The sequence below is a fragment of the Capricornis sumatraensis genome, unplaced genomic scaffold (assembly GCF_032405125.1).
Source record: "Capricornis sumatraensis isolate serow.1 unplaced genomic scaffold, serow.2 scaffold1, whole genome shotgun sequence".
Classification (NCBI taxonomy): domain Eukaryota; kingdom Metazoa; phylum Chordata; class Mammalia; order Artiodactyla; family Bovidae; genus Capricornis; species Capricornis sumatraensis.
Genome location: NW_027184612.1, coordinates 10,055,727 through 10,071,569, shown reverse-complemented (window position 1 = coordinate 10,071,569; position 15,843 = coordinate 10,055,727).

Genomic DNA, 15,843 nt, shown 5'->3' with positions numbered 1-15,843 from the left:
GTGGGACAGCCCTGTGGGAAAGCCTCGAGCGAAAGCCTCGAGGGAAAACTACAGATCCTTTGATCCACGCGACGGGAAGCGTGACATTGCTGCTACAGCCTGGAAGGAAAGCGCACGTGCATGCCCCCACTCGAGACGAGGCCTGACTCCCCTGGGGAGACTCCACAAGTACCCAAAGATCCATGTCAGCCCCTGAGAGGAATCCTCGGTTCCGGCCCTGACTCCACACAAGGTTTTTGGCCCCGGTATCGACGGGAGAGGAATCCCGAGAGGCCCCCTAGCAACTCGCATGGGGACTGGCCTCTCCTGAGGCCACCAGGGCGGGTCCCTGAGGTCCCCGTCGTAACTCGAGAACACCTGCCGCAACTCGAGAAAATCCAGGAAGTTCTCCCTTCCAGGCGAGATGAGGCCTATTTCCGATGAGGCGTCTGGAGACTAATGACACCTAAACTCTGGAACTTCGAAAGGGTCTTTCACAACCTTGCTGCAACTCAAGAAGTTCACCGCCATACCCGTCTCCACTCGAGAGGAAGCACGATGGTCCCGCCCACAACCAGAGGAGACCCGTTTCCCCCTCGGAGCTCGAGATGAGGGATCCATTCCCTGCTTTCAACGGGAAAGAATTCCCGGCATTCCCGTCGCATCTCAAGAGGAGGCACTCTCAACAGGAAAGGCGAGAGGAACTCCATGGTCGTACCACCATTCCAAGAGTCCCCCAGATGTCTCAGTCCATTCCAGAGGAGCCTCTTTGCCCTGCACTGGCTCATCTTTCACGCCGAGGATCGACTCACACCACGGTGGCACGTGGGACAGCCCTGTGGGAAAGCCTCGAGGGAAAGCCTCGAGGGAAAACCACAGATCCTTTGATCCACGCGACGGGAAGCGTGACATTGCTGCTACAGCCTGGAAGGAAAGCGCACGTGCATGCCCCCACTCGAGACGAGGCCTGACTCCCCTGGGGAGACTCCAGAAGTACCCAAAGATCCATGTCAGCCCCTGAGAGGAATCCTCGGTTCCGGCCCTGACTCCACACAAGGTTTTTGGCCCCGGTATCGACGGGAGAGGAATCCCGAGAGGCCCCCTAGCAACTCGCATGGGGACTGGCCTCTCCTGAGGCCAACAGGACGGGTCCCTGAGGTCCCCGTCGTAACTCGAGAACACCTGCCGCAACTCGAGAAAATCCAGGAAGTTCTCCCTTCCAGGCGAGATGAGGCCTATGTCCGATGAGGCCTCTGGAGACAAATGACACCTAACCTCTGGAACTTCGAAAGGGTCTTTCACACCCTTGCTGCAACTCAATAAGTTCACCGCCGTACCCGTCTCCACTCGAGAGGAAGCACGATGGTCCCCCCCACATCCAGAGGAGCCCCGTTTCCCCCTCGTCGCTCGAGATGAGGGATCCTTTCCCTGCTTTCAACGGGAAAGAATTCCCGGCGTTCCCATCGCATCTCAAGAGGAGGCACTCTCAACAGGAAAGGCGAGAGGAACTCCATGGTCGTACCACCATTCCAAGAGTCCCCCAGATGTCTCAGTCCATTCCAGAGGAGCCTCTTTGCCCTGCACTGGCTCATCTTTCACGCCGAGGATCGACTCACACCACGGTGGCACGTGGGATAGCCCTGTGGGAAAGCCTCGAAGGAAAGCCTCGAGGGAAAACCACAGATCCTTTGATCCACGCGACGGGAAGCGTGACATTGCTGCTACAGCCTGGAAGGAAAGCGCACGTGCATGCCCCCACTCGAGACGAGGCCTGACTCCCCTGGGGAGACTCCAGAAGTACCCAAAGATCCATGTCAGCCCCTGAGAGGAATCCTCGGTTCCGGCCCTGACCCAACACAAGGTTTTTGGCCCCGGTATCGACGGGAGAGGAATCCCGAGAGGCCCCCTAGCAACTCGCATGGGGACTGGCCTCTCCTGAGGCCACCACGGCGGGTCCCTGAGGTCCCCGTCGTAACTCGAGAACACCTGCCGCAACTCGAGAAAATCCAGGAAGTTCTCCCTTCCAGGCGAGATGAGGCCTATTTCCGATGAGGCCTCTGGAGACAAATGACACCTAACCTCTGGAACTTCGAAAGGGTCTTTCACACCCTTGCTGCAACTCAAGAAGTTCACCGCCATACCCGTCTCCACTCGAGAGGAAGCACGATGGTCCCGCCCACATCCAGAGGAGCCCCGTTTCCCCCTCGTAGCTCGAGATGAGGGATCCATTCCCTGCTTTCAACGGGAAAGAATTCCCGGCGTTCCCGTCGCATCTCAAGAGGAGGCACTCTCAACAGGAAAGGCGAGAGGAACTCCATGGTCGTACCACCATTCCAAGAGTCCCCCAGATGTCTCAGTCCATTCCAGAGGAGCCTCTTTGCCCTGCACTGGCTCATCTTTCACGCCGAGGATCGACTCACACCACGGTGGCACGTGGGACAGCCCTGTGGGAAAGCCTCGAGGGTAAACCACAGTTCCTTTGATCCACGCGACGGGAAGAGTGACATTGCTGCTACAGCCTGGAAGGAAAGCGCACGTGCATGCCCCCACTCGAGACGAGGCCTGACTCCCCTGGGGAGACTCCAGAAGTACCCAAAGATCCATGTCATCCCCTGAGAGGAATCCTCGGTTCCGGCCCTGACTCCACACAAAGTTTTTGACCCCGGTATCGACGGGAGAGGAATCCCGAGAGGCCCCCGAGCAACTCGCATGGGGACTGGCCTTTCCTGAGGCCACCAGGGCGGGTCCCTGAGGTCCCCGTCGTAACTCGAGAACACCTGCCGCAACTCGAGAAAATCCAGGAAGTTCTCCCTTCCAGGCGAGATGAGGCCTATTTCAGATGAGACGTCTGGAGACTAATGACACCGAACCTCTGGAACTTCAAAAGGGTCTTTCACACCCTTGCTGCAACTCAAGAAGTTCACCGCCATACCCGTCTCCACTCGAGAGGAAACACGATGGTCCCGCCCACATCCAGAGGAGCCCCGTTTCCCCCTCGTCGCTCGAGATGAGGGATCCTTTCCCTGCTATCAACGGGAAAGAATTCCCGGCGTTCCCGTCGCATCTCAAGAGGAGGCACTCTCAACAGGAAAGATGAGAGGAACTCCATGGTCGTACCACCATTCCAAGAGTCCCCGAGATTTCTCAGTCCATTCCAGAGGAACCTCTTTGCCCTGCACTGGCTCATCTTTCACGCCGAGGATCGACTCACACCACGGTGGCACGTGGGACAGCCCTGTGGGAAAGCCTCGAGCGAAAGCCTCGAGGGAAAACCACAGATCCTTTGATCCACGCGACGGGAAGCGTGACATTGCTGCTACAGCCTGGAAGGAAAGCGCACGTGCATGCCCCCACACGAGACGAGGCCTGACTCCGCTGGAGAGTCTCCACAAGTACCCAAAGATCCATGTCAGACCCTGAGAGGAATCCTCGGTTCCGGCCCTGACTCCACACAAGGTTTTTGGCCCCGGTATCGACGGGAGAGGAATCCCGAGAGGCCCCCTAGCAACTCGCATGGGGACTGGCCTCTCCTGAGGCCACCAGGGCGGGTCTCTGAGGTCCCCGTCGTAACTCAACAACACCTGCCGCAACTCGAGAAAATCCAGGAAGTTCTACCTTCCAGGCGAGATGAGGCCTATTTCCGATGAGGCGTCTGGAGACGAATGACACCTAACCTCTGGAACTTTGAAAGGGTCTTTCACATCCTTGCTGCAACTCAAGAAGTTCACCGCCATACCCGTGTCCACTCGAGAGGAAGCACGATGGTCCCGCCCACATCCAGAGGAACCCCGTTTCGCCCTCGTAGCTCGAGATGTGGGATCCTTTCCCTGCTTTCAACGGGAAAGAATTCCCGGCGTTCCCGTCACATCTCAAGAGGAGGCACTCTCAACAGGAAAGGCGAGAGGAACTCCATGGTCGTACCACCATTCCAAGAGTCCCCCAGATGTCTCAGTCCATTCCAGAGGAACCTCTTTGCCCTGCACTGGCTCATCTTTCACGCCGAGGATCGACTCACACCACGGTGGCACGTGGGACAGCCCTGTGGGAAAGCCTCGAGGGAAAGCCTCGAGGGAAAACCACAGATCCTTTGATCCACGCCACGGGAAGCGTGACATTGCTGCTACAGCTTGGAAGGAAAGCGCACGTGCATGCCCCCACTCGAGACGAGGCCTGACTCCCCTGGGGAGACTCCAGAAGTACCCAAAGTTCCATGTCATCCCCTGAGAGGAATTCTCGGTTCCGGCCCTGACTCCACACAAGGTTTTTGGCCCCGGTATCGACGGGAGAGGAATCCCGAGAGGCCCCCTAGCAACTCGCATGGGGACTGGCCTCTCCTGAGGCCACCAGGGCGGGTCCCTGAAGTCCCCGTCGTAACTCGAGAACACCTGCCGCAACTCGAGAAAATCCAGGAAGTTCTCCCTTCCAGGCGAGATGAGGCCTATTTCCGATGAGACGTCTGGAGACTAATGACACCTAACCTCTGGAACTTCGAAAGGGTCTTTCACACCCTTGCTGCAACTCAAGAAGTTCACCGCCATACCCGTCTCCACTCGAGAGGAAGCACGATGGTCCCGCCCACATCCAGAGGAGCCCCGTTTCCCCCTCGGAGCTCGAGATGGGGGATCCTTTCCCTGCTTTCAACGGGAAAGAATTCCCGGCGTTCCCGTCGCATCTCAAGAGGAGGCACTCTCAACAGGAAAGGCGAGAGGAACTCCATGGTCGTACCACCATTCCAAGAGTCCTCCAGATGTCTCAGTCCATTCCAGAGGAACCTCTTTGCCCTGCACTGGCTCATCTTTCACGCCGAGGATCGACTCACACCACGGTGGCACGTGGGACAGCCCTGTGGGAAAGCCTCGAGGGAAAACCACAGATCCTTTGATCCACGCGACGGGAACCGTGACATTGCTGCTACAGCCTGTAAGGAAAGCGCACGTGCATGCCCCCACTCGAGACGAGGCCTGACTCCCCTGGGGAGACTCCAGAAGTACCCCAAGATACATGTCAGCCCCTGAGAGGAATCCTCGGTTCCGGCCCTGACTCCACACAAGGTTTTTGGCCCCGGTATCGACGGGAGAGGAATCCCGAGAGCCCCCTAGCAACTCGCATGGGGACTGGCCTCTCCTGAGGCCACCAGTGCGGGTCCCTGAGGTCCCCGTCTTAACTCGACAACACCTGCCGCAACTCGAGAAAATCCAGGAAGTTCTACCTTCCAGGCGAGATGAGGCCTATTTCCGATGAGGCGTCTGGAGACGAATGACACCTAAACTCTGGAACTTTGAAAGGGTCTTTCACATCCTTGCTGCAACTCAAGAAGTTCACCGCCATACCCGTGTCCACTCGAGAGGAAGCACGATGGTCCCGCCCACATCCAGAGGAACCCCGTTTCCCCCTCGTAGCTCGAGATGAGGGATCCTTTCCCTGCTTTCAACGGGAAAGAATTCCCGGCGTTCCCGTCGCATCTCAGGAGGAGGCACTCTCAACAGGAAAGGCGAGAGGAACTCCATGGTCGTACCACCATTCCAAGAGTCCCCCAGATGTCTCAGTCCATTCCAGAGGAACCTCTTTGCCCTGCACTGGCTGATCTTTCACGCCGAGGATCGACTCACACCACGGTGGCACGTGGGACAGCCCTGTGGGAAAGCCTCGAGGGAAAGCCTCGAGGGAAAACCACAGATCCTTTGATCCACGCCACGGGAAGCGTGACATTGCTGCTACAGCCTGGAAGGAAAGCGCACGTGCATGCCCCCACTCGAGACGAGGCCTGACTCCCCTGGGGAGACTCCAGAAGTACCCAAAGATCCATGTCAGCCCCTGAGAGGAATCCTCGGTTCCGGCCCTGACTCCACACAAGGTTTTTGACCCCGGTATCGACGGGAGAGGAATCCCGAGAGGCCCCCTAGCAACTCGCATGGGGACTGGCCTCTCCTGAGGCCACCAGGGCGGGTCCCTGAGGTCCCCGTCGTAACTCGAGAACACCTGCCGCAACTCGAGAAAATCCAGGAAGTTCTCCCTTCCAGGCGAGATGAGGCCTATTTCCGATGAGGCGTCTGGAGACTAATGACACCTAAACTCTGGAACTTCGAAAGGGTCTTTCACACCCTTGCTGCAACTCAAGAAGTTCACCGCCATACCCGTCTCCACTCGAGAGGAAGCACGATGGTCCCGCCCACATCCAGAGGAGCCCCGTTTCCCCCTCGTAGCTCGAGATGAGGGATCCTTTCCCTGCTTTCAACGGGAAAGAATTCCCGGCGTTCCCGTCGCATCTCAAGAGGAGGCACTCTCAACAGGAAAGGCGAGAGGAACTCCATGGTCGTACCACCATTCCAAGAGTCCCCCAGATGTCTCAGTCCATTCCAGAGGAGCCTCTTTGCCCTGCACTGGCTCATCTTTCACGCCGAGGATCGACTCACACCACGGTGGCACGTGGGACAGCCCTGTGGGAAAGCCTCGAGCGAAAGCCTCGAGGGAAAACCACAGATCCTTTGATCCACGCGACGGGAAGCGTGACATTGCTGCTACAGCCTGGAAGGAAAGCGCACGTGCATGCCCCCACACGAGACGAGGCCTGACTCCGCTGGAGAGTCTCCACAAGTACCCAAAGATCCATGTCAGACCCTGAGAGGAATCCTCGGTTCCGGCCCTGACTCCACACAAGGTTTTTGGCCCCGGTATCGACGGGAGAGGAATCCCGAGAGGCCCCCTAGCAACTCGCATGGGGACTGGCCTCTCCTGAGGCCACCAGGGCGGGTCTCTGAGGTCCCCGTCGTAACTCAACAACACCTGCCGCAACTCGAGAAAATCCAGGAAGTTCTACCTTCCAGGCGAGATGAGGCCTATTTCCGATGAGGCGTCTGGAGACGAATGACACCTAACCTCTGGAACTTTGAAAGGGTCTTTCACATCCTTGCTGCAACTCAAGAAGTTCACCGCCATACCCGTGTCCACTCGAGAGGAAGCACGATGGTCCCGCCCACATCCAGAGGAACCCCGTTTCGCCCTCGTAGCTCGAGATGTGGGATCCTTTCCCTGCTTTCAACGGGAAAGAATTCCCGGCGTTCCCGTCACATCTCAAGAGGAGGCACTCTCAACAGGAAAGGCGAGAGGAACTCCATGGTCGTACCACCATTCCAAGAGTCCCCCAGATGTCTCAGTCCATTCCAGAGGAACCTCTTTGCCCTGCACTGGCTGATCTTTCACGCCGAGGATCGACTCACACCACGGTGGCACGTGGGACAGCCCTGTGGGAAAGCCTCGAGGGAAAGCCTCGAGGGAAAACCACAGATCCTTTGATCCACGCCACGGGAAGCGTGACATTGCTGCTACAGCCTGGAAGGAAAGCGCACGTGCATGCCCCCACTCGAGACGAGGCCTGACTCCCCTGGGGAGACTCCAGAAGTACCCAAAGATCCATGTCAGCCCCTGAGAGGAATCCTCGGTTCCGGCCCTGACTCCACACAAGGTTTTTGACCCCGGTATCGACGGGAGAGGAATCCCGAGAGGCCCCCTAGCAACTCGCATGGGGACTGGCCTCTCCTGAGGCCACCAGGGCGGGTCCCTGAGGTCCCCGTCGTAACTCGAGAACACCTGCCGCAACTCGAGAAAATCCAGGAAGTTCTCCCTTCCAGGCGAGATGAGGCCTATTTCCGATGAGGCGTCTGGAGACTAATGACACCTAAACTCTGGAACTTCGAAAGGGTCTTTCACACCCTTGCTGCAACTCAAGAAGTTCACCGCCATACCCGTCTCCACTCGAGAGGAAGCACGATGGTCCCGCCCACATCCAGAGGAGCCCCGTTTCCCCCTCGGAGCTCGAGATGAGGGATCCTTTCCCTGCTTTCAACGGGAAAGAATTCCCGGCGTTCCCGTCGCATCTCAAGAGGAGGCACTCTCAACAGGAAAGGCGAGAGGAACTCCATGGTCGTACCACCATTCCAAGAGTCCCCCAGATGTCTCAGTCCATTCCAGAGGAACCTCTTTGCCCTGCACTGGCTCATCTTTCACGCCGAGGATCGACTCACACCACGGTGGCACGTGGGACAGCCCTGTGGGAAAGCCTCGAGGGAAAGCCTCGAGGGAAAACCACAGATCCTTTGATCCTCGCGACGGGAAGCGTGACATTGCTGCTACAGCCTGGAAGGAAAGCGCACGTGAATACCCCCACTCGAGACGAGGCCTGACTCCCCTGGGGAGACTCCAGAAGTACCCAAAGATCCATGTCAGCCCCTGAGAGGAATCCTCGGTTCCGGCCCTGACTCCACACAAGGTTTTTGCCCCAGTATCGATGGGAGAGGAATCCCGAGAGGCCCCCTAGCAACTCGCATGGGGACTGGCCTCTCCTGAGGCCACCAGGGCGGGTCCCTGAGGTCCCCGTCGTAACTCGAGAACACCTGTCGCAACTCGAGAAAATCCAGGAAGTTCTCCCTTCCAGGCGAGGTGAGGCCTATTTCCGATGAGGCGTTTGGAGACGAATGACACCTAACCTCTGGAACTTCGAAAGGGTCTTTCACACCCTTGCTGCAACTCAAGAAGTTCAGCGCCATACCCGTGTCCACTCGAGAGGAAGCACGATCGTCCCACCCACATCCAGAGGAGCCCAGTTTCCCCCTCGTAGCTCGAGATGAGGGATCCATTCCCTGCTTTCAACGGGAAAGAATTCCCGGCGTTCCCGTCGCATCTCAAGAGGAGGCACTCTCAACAGGAAAGGCGAGAGGAACTCCATGGTCGTACCACCATTCCAAGAGTCCCCCAGATGTCTCAGTCCATTCCAGAGGAACCTCTTTGCCCTGCACTGGCTCATCTTTCACGCCGAGGATCGACTCACACCACGGTGGCACGTGGGACAGCCCTGTGGGAAAGCCTCGAGGGAAAGCCTCGAGGGAAAACCACAGATCCTTTGATCCACGCTACGGGAAGCGTGACATTGGTGCTACAGCCTGGAAGGAAAGCGCACGTGCATGCCCCCACTCGAGACGAGGCCTGACTCCCCTGTGGAGACTCCAGATGTACCCAAAGATCCATGTCAGCCCCTGAGAGGAATCCTTGGTTCCGGCCCTGACTCCACACAAGGATTTTGGCCCCGGTATCGACGGGAGAGGAATCCCGAGAGGCCCCCTAGCAACTCGCATGGGGACTGGCCTCTCCTGAGGCCACCAGGGCGGGTCCCTGAGGTCCCCGTCGTAACTCGAGAACACCTGCCGCAACTCGAGAAAATCCAGGAAGTTCTCCCTTCCAGGCGAGATGAGGCCTATTTCCGATGAGGCGTCTGGAGACTAATGACACCTAACCTCTGGAACTTCGAAAGGGTCTTTCACACCCTTGCTGCAACTCAAGAAGTTCACCGCCATACCGTCTCCACTCGAGAGGAAGCACGATGGTCCCGCCCACATCCAGAGGAGCCCCGTTTCCCCCTCGGAGCTCGAGATGAGGGATCCTTTCCCTGCTTTCAACGGGAAAGAATTCCCGGCGTTCCCGTCGCATCTCAAGAGGAGGCACTCTCAACAGGAAAGGCGAGAGGAACTCCATGGTCGTACCACCATTCCAAGAGTCCCCCAGATGTCTCAGTCCATTCCAGAGGAACCTCTTTGCCCTGCACTGGCTGATCTTTCACGCCGAGGATCGACTCACACCACGGTGGCACGTGGGACAGCCCTGTGGGAAAGCCTCGAGGGAAAGCCTCGAGTGAAAACCACAGATCCTTTGATCCACGCTACGGGAAGCGTGACATTGGTGCTACAGCCTGGAAGGAAAGCGCACGTGCATGCCCCCACTCGAGACGAGGCCTGACTCCCCTGGGGAGACTCCAGAAGTACCCAAAGATCCATGTCAGCCCCTGAGAGGAATCCTCGGTTCCGGCCCTGACTCCACACAAGGTTTTTTGCCCCGGTATCGACCGGAGAGGAATCCCGAGAGGCCCCCTAGTAACTCGCATGGGGACTGGCCTCTCCTGAGGCCCCCAGGGCGGGTCCCTGAGGTCCCCGTCGTAACTCGAGAACACCTGCCGCAACTCGAGAAAATCCAGGAAGTTCTCCCTTCCAGGCGAGATGAGGCCTATTTCCGATGAGGCGTTTGGAGACGAATGACACCTAACCTCTGGAACTTCGAAAGGGTCTTTCACACCCTTGCTGCAACTCAAGAAGTTCAGCGCCATACCCGTGTCCACTGGAGAGGAAGCACGATCGTCCCGCCCACATCCTGAAGAGCCCAGTTTCCCCCTCGTAGCTCGAGATGAGGGATCCTTTCCCTGCTTTCAACGGGAAAGAATTCCCGGCGTTCCCGTCGCATCTCAAGAGGAGGCACTCTCAACAGGAAAGGCGAGAGGAACTCCATGGTCGTACCACCATTCCAAGAGTCCCCCAGATGTCTCAGTCCATTCCAGAGGAACCTCTTTGCCCTGCACTGGCTCATCTTTCACGCGGAGAATCGACTCACACCACGGTGTCACGTGGGACAGCCCTGTGGGAAAGCCTCGAGGGAAAGCCTCGAGCGAAAACCGCAGATCCTTTGATCCACGCGACGGGAAGCGTGACATTGCTGCTACAGCCTGGAAGGAAAGTGCACGTGCATGCCCCCACACGAGACGAGGCCTGTCTCCCCTGGCGAGACTCCAGAAGTACCCAAAGATCCATATCAGTCCCTGAGAGGAATCCTCGGTTCCGGCCCTGACTCCACACAAGGTTTTTGGCCCCGGTATCGACGGGAGAGGAATCCCGAGGGGCCCCCTAGCAACACGCATAGGGACTGGCCTCTCCTGAGGCCAACAGGGCGGGTCCCTGAGGTCCCCGTCGTAACTCGAGAACACCTGCCGCAACTCGAGAAAATCAAGGAAGTTCTCCCTTCCAGGCGAGATGAGGCCTATTTCCGATGAGGCGTCTGGAGACTAATGACACCTAACCTCTGGAACTTCGAAAGGGTCTTTCACACCCTTGCTGCAACTCAAGAAGTTCACCGCCATACCCGTCTCCACTCGAGAGAAAGCACGATGGTCCCGCCCACATCCAGAGGAGCCCCGTTTCCCCCTCGTAGCTCGAGATGAGGGATCCTTTCCCTGCTTGCAACGGGAAAGAATTCCCGGCGTTCCCGTCGCATCTCAAGAGGAGGCACTCTCAACAGGAAAGGCGAGAGGAACTCCATGGTCGTACCACCATTCCAAGAGTCCCCCAGATGTCTCAGTGCATTCCAGAGGAACCTCTTTGCCCTGCACTGGCTCATCTTTCACGCCGAGGATCGACTCACACCACGGTGGCACGTGGGATAGCCCTGTGGGAAAGCCTCGAGGGAAAGCCTCGAGGGAAAACCACAGGTCGTTTGATCCACGCGACGGGAAGCGTGACATTGCTGCTACAGCCTGGAAGTAAAGCGCACGTGCATGCCCCCACTCGAGACGAGGCCTGACTCCCCTGGGGAGACTCCAGAAGTACCCAAAGATCCATGTCAGCCCCTGAGAGGAATCCTCGGTTCTGGCCCTGACTCCACCAAAGGGTTTTGGCCCCGGTATCGACGGAAGAGTAATCCCGAGAGGCCCCCTAGCAACTCGCATGGGGACTGGCCTCTCCTGAGGCCACCAGGGCGGGTCCCTGAGGTCCCCGTCGTAACTCGAGAACACCTGCCGCAACTCGAGAAATCCAGGAAGTTCTCCCTTCCAGGCGAGATGAGGCCTATTTCCGATGAGGCGTCTGGAGACTAATGACACGGAACCTCTGGAACTTCGAAAGGGTCTTTCACACCCTTGCTGCAACTCAAGAAGTTCACCGCCATATCCGTCTCCACTCGAGATGAAACATGATGGTCCCGCCCACATCCAGAGGAGCCCCGTTTGCCCCTCGTAGCTCGAGATGAGGGATCCTTTCCCTGCTATCAACGGGAAAGTATTTTCGGCGTTCCCGTCGCATCTCAAGAGGAGGCACTCTCAACAGGAAAGACGAGAGGAACTCCATGGTCGTACCACCATTCCAAGAGTCCCCCAGATGTTTCAGTCTATTCCAGAGGAACCTCTTTGCCCTGCACTGACTCATCTTTCATGTCAAAGATCGACTCACACCACGGTGGCACGTGGGACAGCCCTGTGGGATAGCCTCTAGGGAAAGCCTAGAGGGAAAACCACAGATCCTTTGATCCACGCGACGGGAAGCGTGACATTGCTGCTACAGCCTGGAAGGAAAGCGCACGTGCATGCCCCCACTCGAGACGAGGCCTGCCTCCCCTGGGGAGACTCCAGAAAGACCCAAAGATCCATGTCAGCCCCTTAGAGTAATCCTCCTTTCCGGCCCTGACTCCACACAAGGTTTTAGGCCCCGGTATCGACTGGAGAGGAATCCCGAGAGGCACCCTAGCAACTCGTATGGGGACTGGAGTTTCCTGAGGCCACCAGGGCTTGTCCCTCACGTCCCCGTCGTAACTCGAGAACACCTGCCGCAACTCGAGAAAATCCAGGAAGTTCTCCGTTCCAGGCGAGATGAGGCCTATTTCCGATGAGGCGTCTGGAGTCTAATGACAGCTAATCTCTGGGACTTCAAAAGGGTCTTTCACACCCTTGCTGCAACTCAAGAAGTTCACCGCCATACCCGTCTCCACTCGAGAGGAAGCACGATGGTCCCGCCCACATTCAGAGGAGCCCCGTTTCCCCCTCGTAGCTCGAGATGAGGGATCCTTTCCCTGCTTTCAACAGGAAAGAATTCCCGGCGTTCCCGTCGCATCTCAAGAGGAGGAACTCTCAACAGGAAAGGCGAGAGGAACTCCATGGTCGTACCACCATTCCAAGAGTCCCCCAGATGCCTCAGTCCATTCCAGAGGAACCTCTTTGCCCTGCACTGGCTCATCTTTCACGCCGAGGATCGACTCACACCACGGTGGCACGTGGGACAGCCCTGTGGGAAAGCCTCGAGGGAAAACCACAGATCCTATGATCCACGCGACGGGAACCGTGACATTGCTGCTACAGCCTGTAAGGAAAGCGCACGTGCATGCCCCCACTCGAGACGAGGCCTGACTCCCCTGGGGAGACTCCAGAAGTACCCAAAGATCCATGTCAGCCCCTGAGAGGAATCCTCGGTTCCGGCCCTGACTCCACACAAGTATTTTGGCCCCGGTATCGACGGGAGAGGAATCCCGAGAGGCCCCCTAGGAACTCGCAAGGGGACTGACCTTTCCTGAGGCCACCAGGGCGGGTTCCTGAGGTCCCCGTCGTAACTCGAGAACCCCTGCCGCAACTCGAGAAAATCCAGGAAGTTCTCCCTTCCAGGCGAGATGAGGCTTATTTCCGATAAGGCGTCTGGAGACTAATGACACGGAACCTCTGGAACTTCGAAAGGGTCTTTCACACCCTTGCTGCAACTCAAGAAGTTCACCGCCATATCCGTCTCCACTCGAGAGGAAACATGATGGTCCCGCCCACATCCAGAGGAGCCCCGTTTGCCCCTCGTAGCTCGAGATGAGGGATCCTTTCCCTGCTATCAACGGGAAAGTATTTTCGGCGTTCCCGTCGCATCTCAAGAGGAGGCACTCTCAACAGGAAAGACGAGAGGAACTCCATGGTCGTACCACCATTCCAAGAGTCCCCCAGATGTCTCAGTCCATTCCAGAGGAACCTCTTTGCCCTGCACTGGCTCATCTTTCACGCCGAGGATCGACTCACACCACGGTGGCACGTGGGACAGCCCTGTGGGATAGCCTCGAGGGAAAGCCTAGAGGGAAAACCACAGATCCTTTGATCCACGCGACGGGAAGCGTGACATTGCTGCTACAGCCTGGAAGGAAAGCGCACGTGCATGCCCCCACTCGAGACGAGGCCTGACTCCCCTGGGGAGACTCCAGAAGTACCCAAAGATCCATGTCAGCCCCTGAGAGGAATCCTCGGTTCCGGCCCTGACTCCACACAAGGTTTTTGGCCCCGGTATCGACGGGAGAGGAATCCCGAGAGGCCCCCTAGCAACTAGCATGGGGACTGGCCGTACCTGAGGACACCAGGGCGGGTCCCTGAGGTCCCCGTCGTAAATCGAGAACACCTGCCGCAACTCGAGAAAATCCAGGAAGTTCTCCTTTCCAGGCGAAGTGAGGCCTATTTCCGATGAGGCGTCTGGAGACTAATGACACCTAACCTCTGGAACTTCGAAAGGGTCTTTCACACCCTTGCTGCAACTCAAGAATTTCACCGCCATACCCGTCTCCACTCGAGAGGAAGCACGATGGTCCCGCCCACATCCAGAGGAGCCCAGTTTCCCCCTCGTAGCTCGAGATGAGGGATCCTTTCCCTGTTTTCAACGGGAAAGAATTCCCGGCGTTCCCGTCGCATCTCAAGAGGAGGCACTCTCAACAGGAAAGGCGAGAGGAACTCCATGGTCGTACCACCATTCCAAGAGTCCCCCAGATGTCTCAGTCCAATCCAGAGGAACCTCTTTGCCCTGCACTGTCTCATCTTTCACGCCGAGAATCGACTCACACCACGGTGGCACGTGGGACAGCCCTGTGGGAAAGCCTCGAGGGAAAACCACAGATCCTTTGATCCACGCGACGGGAACCGAGACATTGCTGCTACAGCCTGGAAGGAAAGCGCACGTGCATGCCCCCACTCGAGACAAGGCCTGACTCCCCTGGGGAGACTCCAGAAGTACCCAAAGATCCATGTCAGCCCCTGAGAGGAATCCTCGGTTCCGGCCCTGACTCCACAGAAGTTTTTTGGCCCCGGTATCGACAGGAGAGGAATCCTGAGAGGCCCCCGAGCAACTCGCATGGGGACTGGCCTTTCCTGAGGCCACCAGGGCGGGTCCCTGAGGTTCACGTCGTAACTCGAGAACACCTGCCGCAACTCGAGAAACTTCAGGAAGTTCTCCCTTCCAGGCGAGATGAGGCCTATTTCCGATGAGGCGTCTGGAGACTAATGACACGGAACCTCTGGAACTTCGAAAGGGTCTTTCACACCCTTGCTGCAACTCAAGAAGTTCACCGCCATAACCGTCTCCACTCGAGAGGAAACATGATGGTCCCGCCCACATCCAGAGGAGCCCCGTTTGCCCCTCGTAGCTCGAGATGAAGGATCCTTTCCCTGCTATCAACGGGAAAGTATTTTCGGCGTTCCGGTCGCATCTCAAGAGGAGGCACTCTCAACAGGAAAGACGAGAGGAACTCCATGGTCGTACCACCATTCCACGAGTCCCCCAGATGTTTCAGTCCATTCCAGAGGAACCTCTTTGCCCTTCCCTGGCTCATCTTTCATGCCGAAGATCGACTCACACCACGGTGGCACGTGCGACAGCCCTGTGGGATAGCCTCGAGGGAAAGCCTCGAGGGAAAACCACAGATACTTTGATCCACGCGACGGGAAGCGTGATATTGCTGCTACAGCCTGGAAGGAAAGCGCACGTGCATGCCCCCACTCGAGACGAGGCCTGACTCCCCTGGGGAGACTCCAGAAAGACCCAAAGATCCATGTCAGCCCCTTAGAGGAATCCTCCGTTCCGGCCCTGACTCCACACAAGGTTTTTGGCCCCGGTATCGACTGGAGAGGAATCCCGAGAGGCACCCTAGCAACTCGCATGGGGACTGGAGTTTCCTGAGGCCACCAGGGCTTGTCCCTGACGTCCCCGTCGTAACTCGAGAACACCTGCCGCAACTCGAGAAAATCCAGGAAGTTCTCCGTTCCAGGCGAGATGAGGCCTATTTCCGATGAGGCGTCTGGAGTCTAATGACAGCTAATCTCTGGGACTTCAAAAGGGTCTTTCACACCCATGCTGCAACTCAAGAAGTTCACAGCCATACCCGTCTCCACTCGAGAGGAAGCACGATGGTCCCGCCCACATTCAGAGGAGCCCCGTTTCCCCCTCGTAGCTCGAGATGAGGGATCCTTTCCCTGCTTTCAACAGGAAAGAG